The sequence below is a fragment of the Ambystoma mexicanum genome, chromosome 9 (assembly GCF_040938575.1).
Source record: "Ambystoma mexicanum isolate Mex_15411 chromosome 9, UKY_AmexF1_1, whole genome shotgun sequence".
Taxonomy (NCBI): Eukaryota; Metazoa; Chordata; class Amphibia; order Caudata; family Ambystomatidae; genus Ambystoma; species Ambystoma mexicanum.
In genome coordinates this window covers 330,778,885-330,791,893 of record NC_090931.1, presented here as the reverse complement: position 1 = coordinate 330,791,893, position 13,009 = coordinate 330,778,885, and the positions used below count along the sequence as shown (strand labels likewise).

At 46.4% G+C, this 13,009-nt stretch overlaps 1 protein-coding gene across 1 annotated transcript in view; it reads right to left on the bottom strand.

Annotated features, from left to right (window-relative positions):
• The window catches only part of GTF2I (general transcription factor IIi), a 2,618,156-nt gene that overhangs the window by 2,354,194 nt on the left and 250,953 nt on the right, over window positions 1-13,009 (bottom strand). The window lies entirely within an intron of this gene.

The window sequence follows — 13,009 nt, the reverse complement described above, 5'->3', positions numbered from 1 at the left end:
GAAGACAAGTGATTAGGAATAAAAAAAAACGATTTCTGATGGATTTGGGTACTCTTTCCCCAAGCAATCCCCTGGGAAATATAGTTGTAAGTGGTGCATTCTTAAGCATGCTAGTGGGCCAGTAACATTGTACACAAACGAACTTTTGAAGACCACTTTACAGAAGGGGTGGCATTCTTCCTTCATATTGTACACATTATATGTTTATGGTTGTATACCTCAATTGTTAAGTGCACTCCCTTGACATGGGGTAAGCCTGCACTTCGCATGTTCATACCTGTGGCAGGGTCGACTTAGCCATTCATTGCTCGAGGTTCATTAATTCATTACATTGGGTAATATCCGTTCTTAAAGGATTTAGAAGCAGGAAGAATCTAGCAAGAAACACTATACTAAAGTAAAAATAATTTCTATGTCACTAAGAAATTATTTTCAGTAACATAAGTGAATTGCAATTGGTAGCTACACTAATTAAGTGTGCACAATTTGGAGCTAATTCCCCTTAGAAATCCATTAGTCATATGCCAGATAAGCAAAGCATCATACAATGTGAATGTTCCCACCAGGCACTGCAATACAAGTAGTATGTAACATTTGTGCCAATTATGAGGCATGGGGCCCGCAAACACAAACTTCACATGTAAAGAAACTGGCATAAGCAAATTGTTTAAGAAGGAAAGTTTGAGCATGCATGCCACTTATTTGCCCAATATGTCGGCACCAGCTGTATAAAGGCACAGAAGCTGGCAATTGTCACCAGAACACAAACACAGGCATTTGGTTCAATTATTTTTCCCATTAATGCACTTCCGTACTAGAAAGAAGAATCAGAAGATGAAAATGTTTTCACAAAGATTATGCAATTATTGTGAAACATTTTGGACCAAAAAATTACATTTTGGCAACAAACGCAAATCATACATGTACAAAAGAATCTTATTAGAACTTCCTTGACAGTTGGGCATTCAAGTCACTCATTTTCCTACTTCTTTTCGTACTATTCGACGACTAACCCCTTTGCGGTCTACCCGAGTGCAACGGGGGAAGGCTCAGTTGGCGGCAACATTATCTTCGTAGATTGTATTCTTGATCCAGCCAGCGATGCACCTCATAGTGTACCAGAGTTTCAAGTGGCATATACATTTTAGAGTGCTAAAACAAATGGCTGAATAAGGGTGGATTCAGTGGGGAGTCCTTTTAACTTCTAATTACAGAGCAGTACCATGGGTATTCACATGGGTGGCCAGGCCAGCTTAGTTTCTGTGCTTCAGGTTCTCTTCAATCACTGGGGACCGTCTCATCTGAAGCCCCAAGAGATTCATTTCTGTAACCGCCCCCCCTTGCTCCCTGCACCCACCTGGCCTGCCCCACCACTCAGACCACTCTACTGATGCCTCCACAGCTGAAGCGTCAATACCTAACAGTATGTTATGCCTGTCAAATAAAGTAGGCTGATTGGCTAGCCTTCCTGCACAGTTCTGGCTCAGGGTACACTGCCATTGTTGTCTCATATCTGAATGTCCTTCTTCTTAGCCTTCATACAATGACCCAGAGCAACGGGCGAGCAACATTTTAGGGTCAGGAGAGCAACATGTTGCTCGCGAGCTACACGTTGGGGATCACTGCTCTATAGCCTCCCTCAGGTCTTCCCGGAATCCCGGATCCTGCAGGGCCTCCGCTCCAAGCCTCCACGTAGGGACACGCGCTCTAGGGGGGCGATGTCGCAACTCCAGGACCAAGGGTGAATGGTCCGACAGTACTCTAGCTTTATATTCTGCACCCACCATTTCTCCCACTATCTCGGCGGAGGCGAACACCTAATCTAGCCTAGTGTATAGGTCATGTGGCGCGGCATAGTGCAAGTATTGCCTGTCCTTTGGATGTAGCCGCCTCCACACATCCTCCAGACCAAGCTCTGCCAACAGTGTCCCCAACGCTTTGGCCACTGGCACTGGTTTCAGTGTCTTGCTGTCCGACCTGTCCATCCCAGGGTCCAGGGTGCAGTTGAAATCACCTCCCCACAGGATTGCACCACCCAAAAGGGGGCCGACTACTATAGAGGGACCCAAAATAGGCTACAGTATAATGATTAGGGGCATACAAGTTTATGATGTTCACTTCTCTGTTCGAGGAGTCCCACCACCACCACCATTCTGCCCTCCGGGACTGTTGTCGATCCAAGCAACTGAAATGGCACGTGCGGTGCCACTCATGTCACCACCCCCCTCGCGTATGCCGAGTATGTAGCTCCTGTAACGCTACCCTTCCATTTCCTCTTCACCACCTCCAGTTTCTCTTTTGTGAGGTGGGTTTCCTGCAGCAAAGCTACATCCACCCTCATCCTTCTCAGATACATCATTATTTTATTGCGCTTCAGAAAACTGTTAAGGCCCCGCACATTCCAGGTCACTACTCTGAGGTTACCCAATGCCATTGTTGCACTGTCCGCTCTCATCCCTCCCCTTCCTCTGTCCTCTTTGGTGGCTCATATTCTGGCTCATTCCCCTTCCCCCCCAAACCCCCCCCCCCAACTTCCCCAACCTTGCCCCACTGCACACAACTCTCCCCCGCCCCCCACCCTACCCAACCCCAACCCCAACCAATGCCCAGCTCCATCCCTGGATCTCAGGCCCACCTGCGTCTGGTTCTGTCTCGTGTCTCCGAGCACAAGGACCCCGCAGGGCGTCGCCAAACTAGTAGTGACCTAACTAAGCGTAAAGCAATGGGGGTTCAAGGGTCGTTTCCCTGGAGCTCCCGCTCATATGATTGGGATTATTCAGTTCAAGCGGATCTTACAAAAAAAAAAAAAGGTTCTACTGTCTAAGCAGCACCTTCCTAGTGTCTCATTCAGTGCTATATTCTAGTCCCAGTATCTTACGCTCTGTCATCGAGGGTGCCACAGCCTCATGTTACTTATTTCCTTCAGCCTCCGTCTGGATATCGGACTCCTGGGGGTGACTCTGCATGTCTAGCCAGTCCATAGCATCCTCCGGCGTTTCGAAAAACAAAGTTTTGTTCTTGTGGAACACCTTCAGCTTGGCCGGGTAAAGCAGCATGCATCTCTGGCCTGTTTCTCTCAGTCTCCTTTTCATCGCTCCGAAGTTCATTCTGCTACGGTGTACCTGCAAGGTATAGTCCAGGTATGCTGTGATTTTGACGGGCTCCTCTCAATCGTTCCACCCTTCCGGAAGAATTAGAGTATCTTTTCCCGATCTCGGTAATTCAGAATTTTTGCAATCACTGGCCTGGGAGGAGCCCCTGGGGGTGGTCTTGTCAAAGCCCTGTGCGCTCTTTCCACAGCAAACCCGTGGGTCAGGGCCCCCCCCCAGTTATCTCCTGCAATAACATGGTTTCCACATATTCTGTTGGGTTCGGCCCTTCCATTCCTTCTGGCAGACCAACTATGCGGATGTTGTTGCGTCTAGCCCGTCCTTCCGCTTCCTCTGCTCTATTCTCCAGGTTGCCTACTCGCTGTACCAGGGCGTGTATTTCCGATCTGTGGGTGGCACAGTCTGCGGTGTTTGGGGCCATATCCTTCTCCAGATTTCCAGTGCGCTCCGCAAGCGATCTCACATCTTGTCTAAGCAAATTCACATCCTCCTGGACCGCCCCGACCTTGAGATCCAAAGCCACTTTCAGTTCGTTCATAGCTAGAGCGAGTTTAGTCTCCCAGGCAACTTTCAGGTCCGCAATTGCCGCCAGCACCTCCGGATAGTACCCGGGGCCTCCTCCATCACAGTAGTGGTTTTGTCCTTGCTCCGGGCTCCCTCCACCCCAGGAGAAGTCTTTGTATAAGCCTCCAGCGTGGGCTGCTTGCTCTTCGGTCTTACTACTTTGTTCGACATTATGCCGTACCGCCTGCGTATGTGTTGGCGCAGCCGCCTCTATGGCGAGGGTCCACTTGATGTGATGCTGTTCCGGAGGCTAGGGTTTGGTAACCCTGTTGGGGGGCCTCCTCTGCTGCCTGCTGCACTCTAGGAATGGGCTGTGTCCTCCCACGTATGTGCGCCCACTTGTCACCATTCAGCTGGCCATCTGGTGGTCGAAAGCATCTGCTCTTTCTGCCCCTTTCTGTGCCGGGATCTGTCCGGGCCCCACAGTCTTCAAGCTCACAGCCGTGTCTCTGGCTTCAACGTACGGCCCAATATCAGTATAAGCTCATGGGTAGTGGGGCATCCCGGGGCTCATACTCGTGCAGGCAGCTTATGTGTGTTGTGCCTCGGCACCACGTGCATGGCTCCCGAGATCCGGTGTCATTGTTATTACTATTTTTGTTTTATTTATTTTTAATTGTTGTTTTTTAAATTTTCCTTTTCCCAGTGGGTCTCCCAAGGAGTCATGCCATCCAAGATCCAGCAGCAGCCCGAGCGGGGGGAATCCCATGCGGCGGTGCTCTCCTGAGCTACCTCCGGCTCTTCTCCTCGTTGTCATGCGCCTCCGAGGGGCCGCTGCGTTCAGGGAGGCTATCCCCTTTATATTTTTTGCACTTTATGCAGGTGCACTCCCGTCGGGCACTGCCCAGCAGGATCCCCACAGGGGGGCCCTACTGTCTATTTCTGCCCTCACAGGGGCCGGCACCCCCACCATGCGCAGCCCACCTGGCTCACAACCCGTGTGAGCCCTTCGCCTCTGGGCATCCCGCCGGCAGATGTCCGCGCCCGGCAGGCACCGCTACTGCTGGCGTTTCCTCGGGACACCCGCCGCACGCAACACTGTCAGGTGAGCGCCACTCCAGGACACCGGCCTCCCACAGCCCGCCGAACATCGGCCAGGGCCAGCGCTCCACTCCTCTTGCGGCCCCCTCAGCAATCACTGGGCGGGTTCGTTTCAGGCCACCTCCAGCCCCACTCGCGGTGTAGGCTATGCAGCCCAGAGAAATCCGCCGCCACCTTCCACTGCGTTTCCCCGGCGATAAAGTCCGGGGTCCTCCACCACCCGACTGCAGCCTCCCATGTCGGCGCTCGCCTCCTTGGTCTGCCGGGCCTCCCCCAGCCGGGCTCAGCGCCGGGCCTTCGCTGCTGGGTTCTGTACTTGCCACAAAGCTGCAGCGGGTGCCTCCGAGGCGCCAGCCACCTCCATCCATGGCCATGATGTTACGGACAGTTTATGACCCTTTGTGTGCCGCCGCCATTTTAGTTGCCCTTCAGTTTCGGGAGCTCCACTAACTCCTTTCGGCCGCAGCTCCCCTCAATCACCGCCGATCAGCCTCGCACTGCATACAGTGTGTGCCCTAGACCTTCATGCGTCCCCGGGCGTGCTGCCAGTCTGTTATCTGGCCCGTGTACTCCCTTAAATCAGAGGATCAGTAAAGGATCAGCGGGAGCTCCGGAAAGATGCGTCCCTTCACGTAGCCATCAAGTCACGCCCCCAAAATAATGTTTCTTTGTTTCCACTCAACTGGTTCTTGAAAGCCAGGAAATTGGGGCATTCAGCACAGAAAACCATTTGTTCCTAGCTCTTACAAGGAAATAACAGGCTTTAGTGTACATCATTTTAATGGACTTTTTAGAAAAAACCCAAAATGTTCGCCCTTTTTGGTTATTTTCTCTCAACCCCCTACAGCAACCTAGGATTCCTAGATACGACCGCCTACATGTGGGGGAAAAAAAAGGGGCCAGATTTGTCCGAGATATCTTAAGTAACAAAAAAGTTACAAGGCATTGAATGGCGACATACCGAAATCACCAAAAAAGGCATTGGCACTGGGGTGGAAAACCCATGGCAGTTAAAGGGTTAAATATATACAGGAGAGATCAAATAGCCAGACCGTAGAAAAATAATGAAAGGTGTATTCTGTCACAATGCAGAAAGCTGCCGCATAGTAATGATTTCCATACAGTTTTTGCACACGTTGGCTGGATGTTGCATACATTTTACTCTCTTGCAAAGGAGAAATGTCATTTTTTACTCTCTTAAAATCACATTTACTCTCCAAGTTTAAAAATAGGGAGTAAAATACTCCCACCTCAATATCTTATCTGGAGCACTGAGCTTCAGCATTAGTATTTACTACAGTATTGAAAGTTTTCTCGTTAAGAACATCAGATGAGTATATACAAGTATTGCACAAGTGTATTGTACGAGGAAGGTCAGTGTGCGTCACCCGTGTAAGGTCCCGCGTTACTTACTTTCTTATAGAATTCAGCAACGCACCCGGAACCCCATACAAACATGCCAGGCTGGTTAACTTCAATCATGTTTCCATTTTGTATCATCCCGAACCACATAACCTGCTCTGGGAATCACTATATCAGTTACAAAAATGGCCTCTCTAAACCAGCCTGCCCCAGGCACCACCCCATCCCTTGTCCCATCCCATCCCATTTTTGCCCTCTTCACCACCATTCCCAATCCCCACTATTCACACCTCTGCAACATGTCTCAATACTACTACTAATGCTAATGCTAACACCCATGACTTCAACCAATACACCACCACACAGGAACACCTCCAGAAACACCACAACCTTACAAAAAACTACACCCTCCCTATTTTAGGTGAAGCAAGACGCCTTCGCCTAAGATCCCGAACCCTGTATTGTACCAACTGCCTCACGCATGATATTATTTCACTTGAGCAATCACCGCCCACAATACACCCTTCCAACCAAAAGCATAAACTTAACCTTAAATTGAACTCGATGCCAAAAACGACACCCCCCACAATTTCTGACACCTCCAGGCAGCCACCACTAACCACCCTCCAAGGTGCACTCAAACGCCCGTTCCCTAGTAGCTCATGCTATTGAAACACACAACCTTATTACAGAATCGCAACTTGACTTCCTAGCAGTCACTGAATCCTGGCTCCACAATGAGTCTGGTCCCCTCCTGACTCTTGCGATTCCACCAGACTACACCATCCTTAGAACCGACAGAACCCATACACACGCAGGTGGTGTTGCCATCATTGCCAAGACCAAACTCCAGTTCAGATCTTGCCCCATTGAAAACATCGAAGGCTAAGAAATACTACTCGCAAAAACTCCCATAAATGGAAAAAAAAAAAAAACACTACCAACCTAGTTGTGATCTGTAGATATCCTAACTCCAATAGTCACGCAGAAATAGATATCACTCTACTTCTATATCCTCTCTTAAAACCCAACATCAAATGCATCATCTTGGGAGACCTGAACTTAAGCTTCAATGACAGCCGAGACTCCAAAGCAGAAGCACTTCACACTTCCTTTAAGGATATGAGCTTTATCCAACTTGTGAATGCCCCCACTCATATTAAAGTAAGAAATTTAGACTGGATCCTCTCACTCAACACGACCATAACCATTGACTATCTCGCTGCTTACCTGGACAGACCACTACAACATCAAGTTCACCCTTAAGCCCACTGAACTCCTGATAATCAAACCTAAAACTGCCATCTCCTACGAAACCAGAAACTACTATAACCTTACCCCTGAAAATCTAGTGTCATTGCTATCCAAAGCTTCAGATGCCGCTCCAAACACCAGTGACAACTCCTGCTTTATAGCAGACACCTACCATAACTGCCTCACCTCCACCATTAATGCTATAGCTCCTCTTACCACCAAAACCAAATGCTCTGACAAACGATCTTGCTGCTGGTTCAATGATGATTTAATCTCACTTAGAAGAACCAAACGTTCTCTTGAACAGGCCCTCAGAAATCACCCCACCACAGAGTCCAAAGAAGCCTTGCAGGAGGCTAATTAAGCCTACAAAACAGCCATCATCACCCACAAAGCGAATGCTTACAATGCTCAGATTAGCAATGCCACCACCAACTCAAAAGAATTGTTCTCCATTCTAAAAGAATTAGAAAATCCCACCCCAGTTACTACCACCACCAATGCTAGTTAAGAGTGGTGCACCACTATTCAAGACTCTAACAACAAAGATATAACTACTCCAAAACAAAATCACTTTCAAAAAAACAACTACTAGCGGACAGATCTGCTGGTCTCAAGCAACCTCTGACAGTGCCTGAGAATACCAACCCCCCCTTCCATTTCACCTCAGTCTCCCAAAAATCAGTATTTGATACCATATCTAAACTCAAAGCATCAAATTACAAAGGAGACTCCATCCCAGCACATGCAGTCAAATCCTGTGCCCACACGCTCACTCCTATCATTACCAACTTTGTAAATGCGTCCTTCAATACCAACCTGGTCCAAGCTGGCATCAAAGAACCCTAGGTGACTCCCCTGCTAAAAGAATTAATAAAATAACTACCATTGACACCACTGTTCCCATCAATTATAGGCCAATAACTTACAGTTCAGTTTCTACTTACAATTCTCTACAAAATAACCTATAATCAAGTCCAAGCACATCTAGAACAGAACCATCTCCTTGGAACCAGGCAATCGGGTTTCCGTCTAAATCACAGCACAGAAACGGCCCTTCTGGACCTAAAAATCTAGATGGACACCATAAGAGACACAGGAAAACTCTGCATACTTCTATTAGATGTTTCTGCAGCGTTTGACCTAGTGGACCATAAACTCTGCTCTACCCTAGCCAATTTTTCTTCCAACGCAACCACATGGATCAAATCCTTTCTTACAGAACAAACCTCTAGGGTGTCCATAGGTAAAGAAGCTGCTAACCCTAACCTGGTCCCTGTCCCCATTGGTGTCCCTCAAGGCTCTTGCCTTTCCCCGACACTAACACATACACTAAGCTCCTCTTCTCAGCACTAGACGATATGGGAATCATTTACACCAACTTTGCAAATGACACCGAGATCCTCATCCCACTTACAGGGAACTACTCCAAAGACACTCAGACCGTCAACAAAATCTATGCCATTATACAAAACTGGATGGCCTTAAACAGCCTTTGCCTTAACGATGAGAAGACAGAGGTGCTAATCGTGGGACCCCAGTCTAAAATAGCTGCACTTCATCCTGACTACTCCTCCATCAATATTGATGGCACTAGGATTCCGGTACTGAAACATGTAAAAACTCTAGGTGTGCATCTAGATGCCAACCTGACCATGACCAAACACATTAACGCCCTCTCATCCTCCAACTCCTATACCGCCAAACTAATCTCTCTAAGCCGCCAATTCCTGACCCCCCCCACAAACTGCATCACCTTGGCCAGGGCGTTGATTTTGTCAAGACTGGACTACTGTAACATTACTTGGAACTTCCAGCTCTAACCTTAATAAAATACAGTTAATACAAAATAAAGCCCTACGAGCCGCCCTCGGAATAAGAAAATCCGATCAGATCTCTAAGATCACAAGCGACCACCACTGCCGGCCCATCAAAGCCTGAGTCATCTTCAAAAAACCCTCAGCATTACCTTTAAATGCCTTAACAAAAAATGCCATTTATCTGAACCACACTGAAGCTAAAAAAGAATATGCCAGATCCAAGAACCACGCATTCCTAGCAATCCCCTGGTACAAAAATATGAGAGCAGGCGGCAGTAGCTTCCAACATCCAGCCCCTAAACATTGGAATACACAACCCCTCATCAAAAATAAGGAAGCATCCACAAGTTTCAAGAAATCAATCAAAACCTGGCTGTTCAACCAATTCCAATAGCAAGCACTACTATGCTACCTGAATATTTGACTACACTTGCGCTTCTCCGCTGACTGTTGTAACTAGATCTGTTTTTGTACATATTCCTCTGACTGTTTGTAAACTCCCCAGTTTCACTATAGCTGTATATATTCTATTGTGTTCCACTGCTTTGAACTTTACTATAATTGTGCCCGATTGGGCCCTCTAATGAATGTGCTACCCAAGGGTCTGGGCGTGTAACAAATGCAATAAAATAAATACACTGAGGAATGCAAGTCAAGGAAGATTAAATACTTTTGTTGCTAATGATAGCAGCTTCTTTGCCAGGCTCAATGGGATGGGGATAGAGCAAATCATCTGAGGGGTTAGGATTAATAGTTGGTACATTTATAGCACAATATAGAGAATAAGTAACAATGTTATGTCAGATTACTGACTTTATAGGTTACCCTACCACCCTTAGCATACTTTTGAGTAGTCTAGCACATTGAATATAACTATGTGCATGTATTGCTCTAGGAATATCATAGGAGGTGTATCAGCTACTATTCAAAGAAGTCAAGGGATTGAACTGGGTTGGGGAGAATTCTCAGAAATGAGCTAATTGCCTTCTACCTTAAGAGACCCCCAGCTCTTCTGCTGGACTTTAGGACTTTTAATTTCTAACCTGGAGAGAGTGAGAACCCTTTTCCCCTACTCTCGCATGTATTTCTTTGTGATTTGGACTGTTTCTTTTGACTTTCGAGTCTTCCAAACTCCATAGGCATCATTTACATTGTGACACAAAGCACCTTCAGTGCAGTGACACAGGGAAGTCTCTTAGATGTCCCCAAGGTTTAAATACTTTCTCTTGGTGGAACTACTGTTTCCAAGAGCAGTGTAGTAAAATTGACTTTACTTAGATTTAGTAACTTTCTAGACCCAGCACACACTATCTTACCATAGGGTGCTGGAGGGGTTGTGCTTAGTATCCCCTTGTTCTAGTTTCTCATGTAGAATTTTTATGTTACCCTTTGTACAATTAATGGCTGGTGGCAGTGGTTTACTTTTTATTACCATTGTGCGTTTTTATTGCGGGCTGCGTTTGCAGCTGCAGTAAGGCACTCGAGGGTGCCCATTTTGTCAAAATGGCCAGTCTTCTTTCGCCATTTCTTGCTGGAAAAGTCCTTTTTGAGATTTACTCTGCGCAAAATACCAGGTTTGGTCCCTTTGTTCATTTTCTCTTTGGCAGGATTCACGCGTGAGGCCCGCCTCTGGCTCTAGTATATCTGGCAGGGGCAAGAAGTGAGGGTGGTGCCCAAAACTCCCTGTGCTTAATCCCCTTGGTTACAGGAATGCACCCAAAGGTGATTGACCGGCTGGCTGTCCGGTAAGGACAGCCACCCTGCTGTGATTGACAGCTAGGCTGGAATGAATGGGAGAAACCTGCATAAAAGGCAAGGCATTTTGGCTTGGAAGGCAGAGTCGACCTCTGGACGAAGGAATCCAAAGAAGAACTTGGAAGAGACGTCTGCTGCAACTCCTGGACTGTTGGCTTGCCTGGTGAAGCCCAGCTGCTGTGGGACCAATCAACTCCAAAGTGAACTCGTTTGGACATCCTCTCAGAGCTGGCTGTACTTCCACTGCTGCTGGAACCAAAGTGCCAGGGAGAGGAACACCAGATCGAGTGCACCACTTTTAAGTCAGACACGAGCACCAGGAAGATTCTCTTTGACTGTCCTGGCTCCCTGAGAGACTCTTCTACCTCTGACTTTGTGCGTTTGCCTTTCCCCCAGGATAGAGTTAATTTACTTTGCATTGTAGGGTTTTAAAAGTACTTAGCAGTTTATGAATTATTTGTTAACCTTCGTTTTATTCCCCCATCTAACCCTTTGCATGCAAACTCAGTATTGCTCTAAATGTACCAGTGATATATAAATGTCCACAATGTCCTAGCTATTTAAGTCACCTGAGGGTGTAGGAAGTGTCTGTGTGCCATCCCCAATGGGCACAATCTGATTTAGAGAAACAGCGTGTTTTGAAGTGTATTATAATTGTTATGTAGATATTGCTCCCTTCTGAAGAAGGCTTACAGAACTGACTTAAATAAATTAATAATTGTTTAATCAGGAAACATTGTGTTTAAGAGTTTATTTGGATACTTGTCACTGTGAATCTCTGTTACACTCCCCTACTGCTCACATTGACCCCTCTTGAGATAAGCCTGGCTGCTCAGCCACACTACCAACCTGTGTAGTACAGAACAAAACCAAATGTTGGGTTCGTATTGCCAAGAGGTCAAGGTTGCTGTAGTCTTCCAACGGCTACTGCACACAATCTTGCCTAACAAACTGTCAGAAGCCAACATGCAGGTTTGTCCCTCTAATATCAGTAGGAAGAAAACACTGTTGCTAATGGATGTCACCATCAATAACATTAAGAGAATTTTCTATGGCAGCATCATGACTAGTTAATAGATCAGTGTTAGGTACTGTGTAAGGTCGGTGTGAACACAAACCATACTGCGCTGATCCCCATGTTCTTTTTTAGACTTTAATATTCAAGTGCCATTACAATTTTCCAGTGCTCCTAAAAACATGGAATATCATGACTTAAGCCAACACGTGTTTCGACCATAAGCTCTTTTTTAAGGATAATTGGTTTTTTGTTAAAGCGCCACGTTTGTTGTAGCGGTCTTAAATTAGCTCTGTTTGGGTGTTAGTTGGCGGCATGATGTGTTTACTGCCAAGTAACCTTTTTGCAGAATACAATTTAAGTAGTTTGAAAAGTATTTTTCCAATGATTGTGGCAAGTTTTCATTATCTCTTAATAGAAAAATCAGGGTGTCCTGCGTAGTGCATCCGGCCGCGTTCAGCGACTGAAGTATGTTCTGTATTTAGTTCAAGAAGTACAATGAAGGTTCCTGCCCCCTCCTTGAAGAGGAACTAAGAATCTCAAAACAGGCTGAGGGGTCAACCGGCTGAATTTTAGGGGGCCCCAATGTAAACAATTGAGTATAGTCCTCTGCTAGTTCCCCTCGTATCTAGATGCTTTGCTTTTGATAGGACAGACTGAAAATTGGTTACTTAAAAAATGTATCTGTCGTGGACATTTTGTTCGACGTTAAGCTTTTTTCTGGAGCTTTAACTTCATTAAAATGAAAAGTGGTTCTATTTCTCCAAAAGGAACATTAGCCTACATAACTGGTGCAACTGAAGCAATTTTTCTTCAATTGGACAGCAGACAATGATTTGTTAGACTTGCGTTTAACCATCCTTGTATAAAGGTTTGACCACTAACAATGAAATAAAAACAGTCAACTGGCTAATTTATTGGACAATACAGAACATAAACAAGTAATTAAGCGTCCTTTAAAAGGATAACTTCTAATCTCCAGAAGGCCCTAGAAGTTAGTGCTATGTTTCCATTCATGCATTTGTAGGTAAAAGGAGTGATGACAGACCCCAAATCGAAGAGTCTGGAGGATAGACCTCCGACAGCTT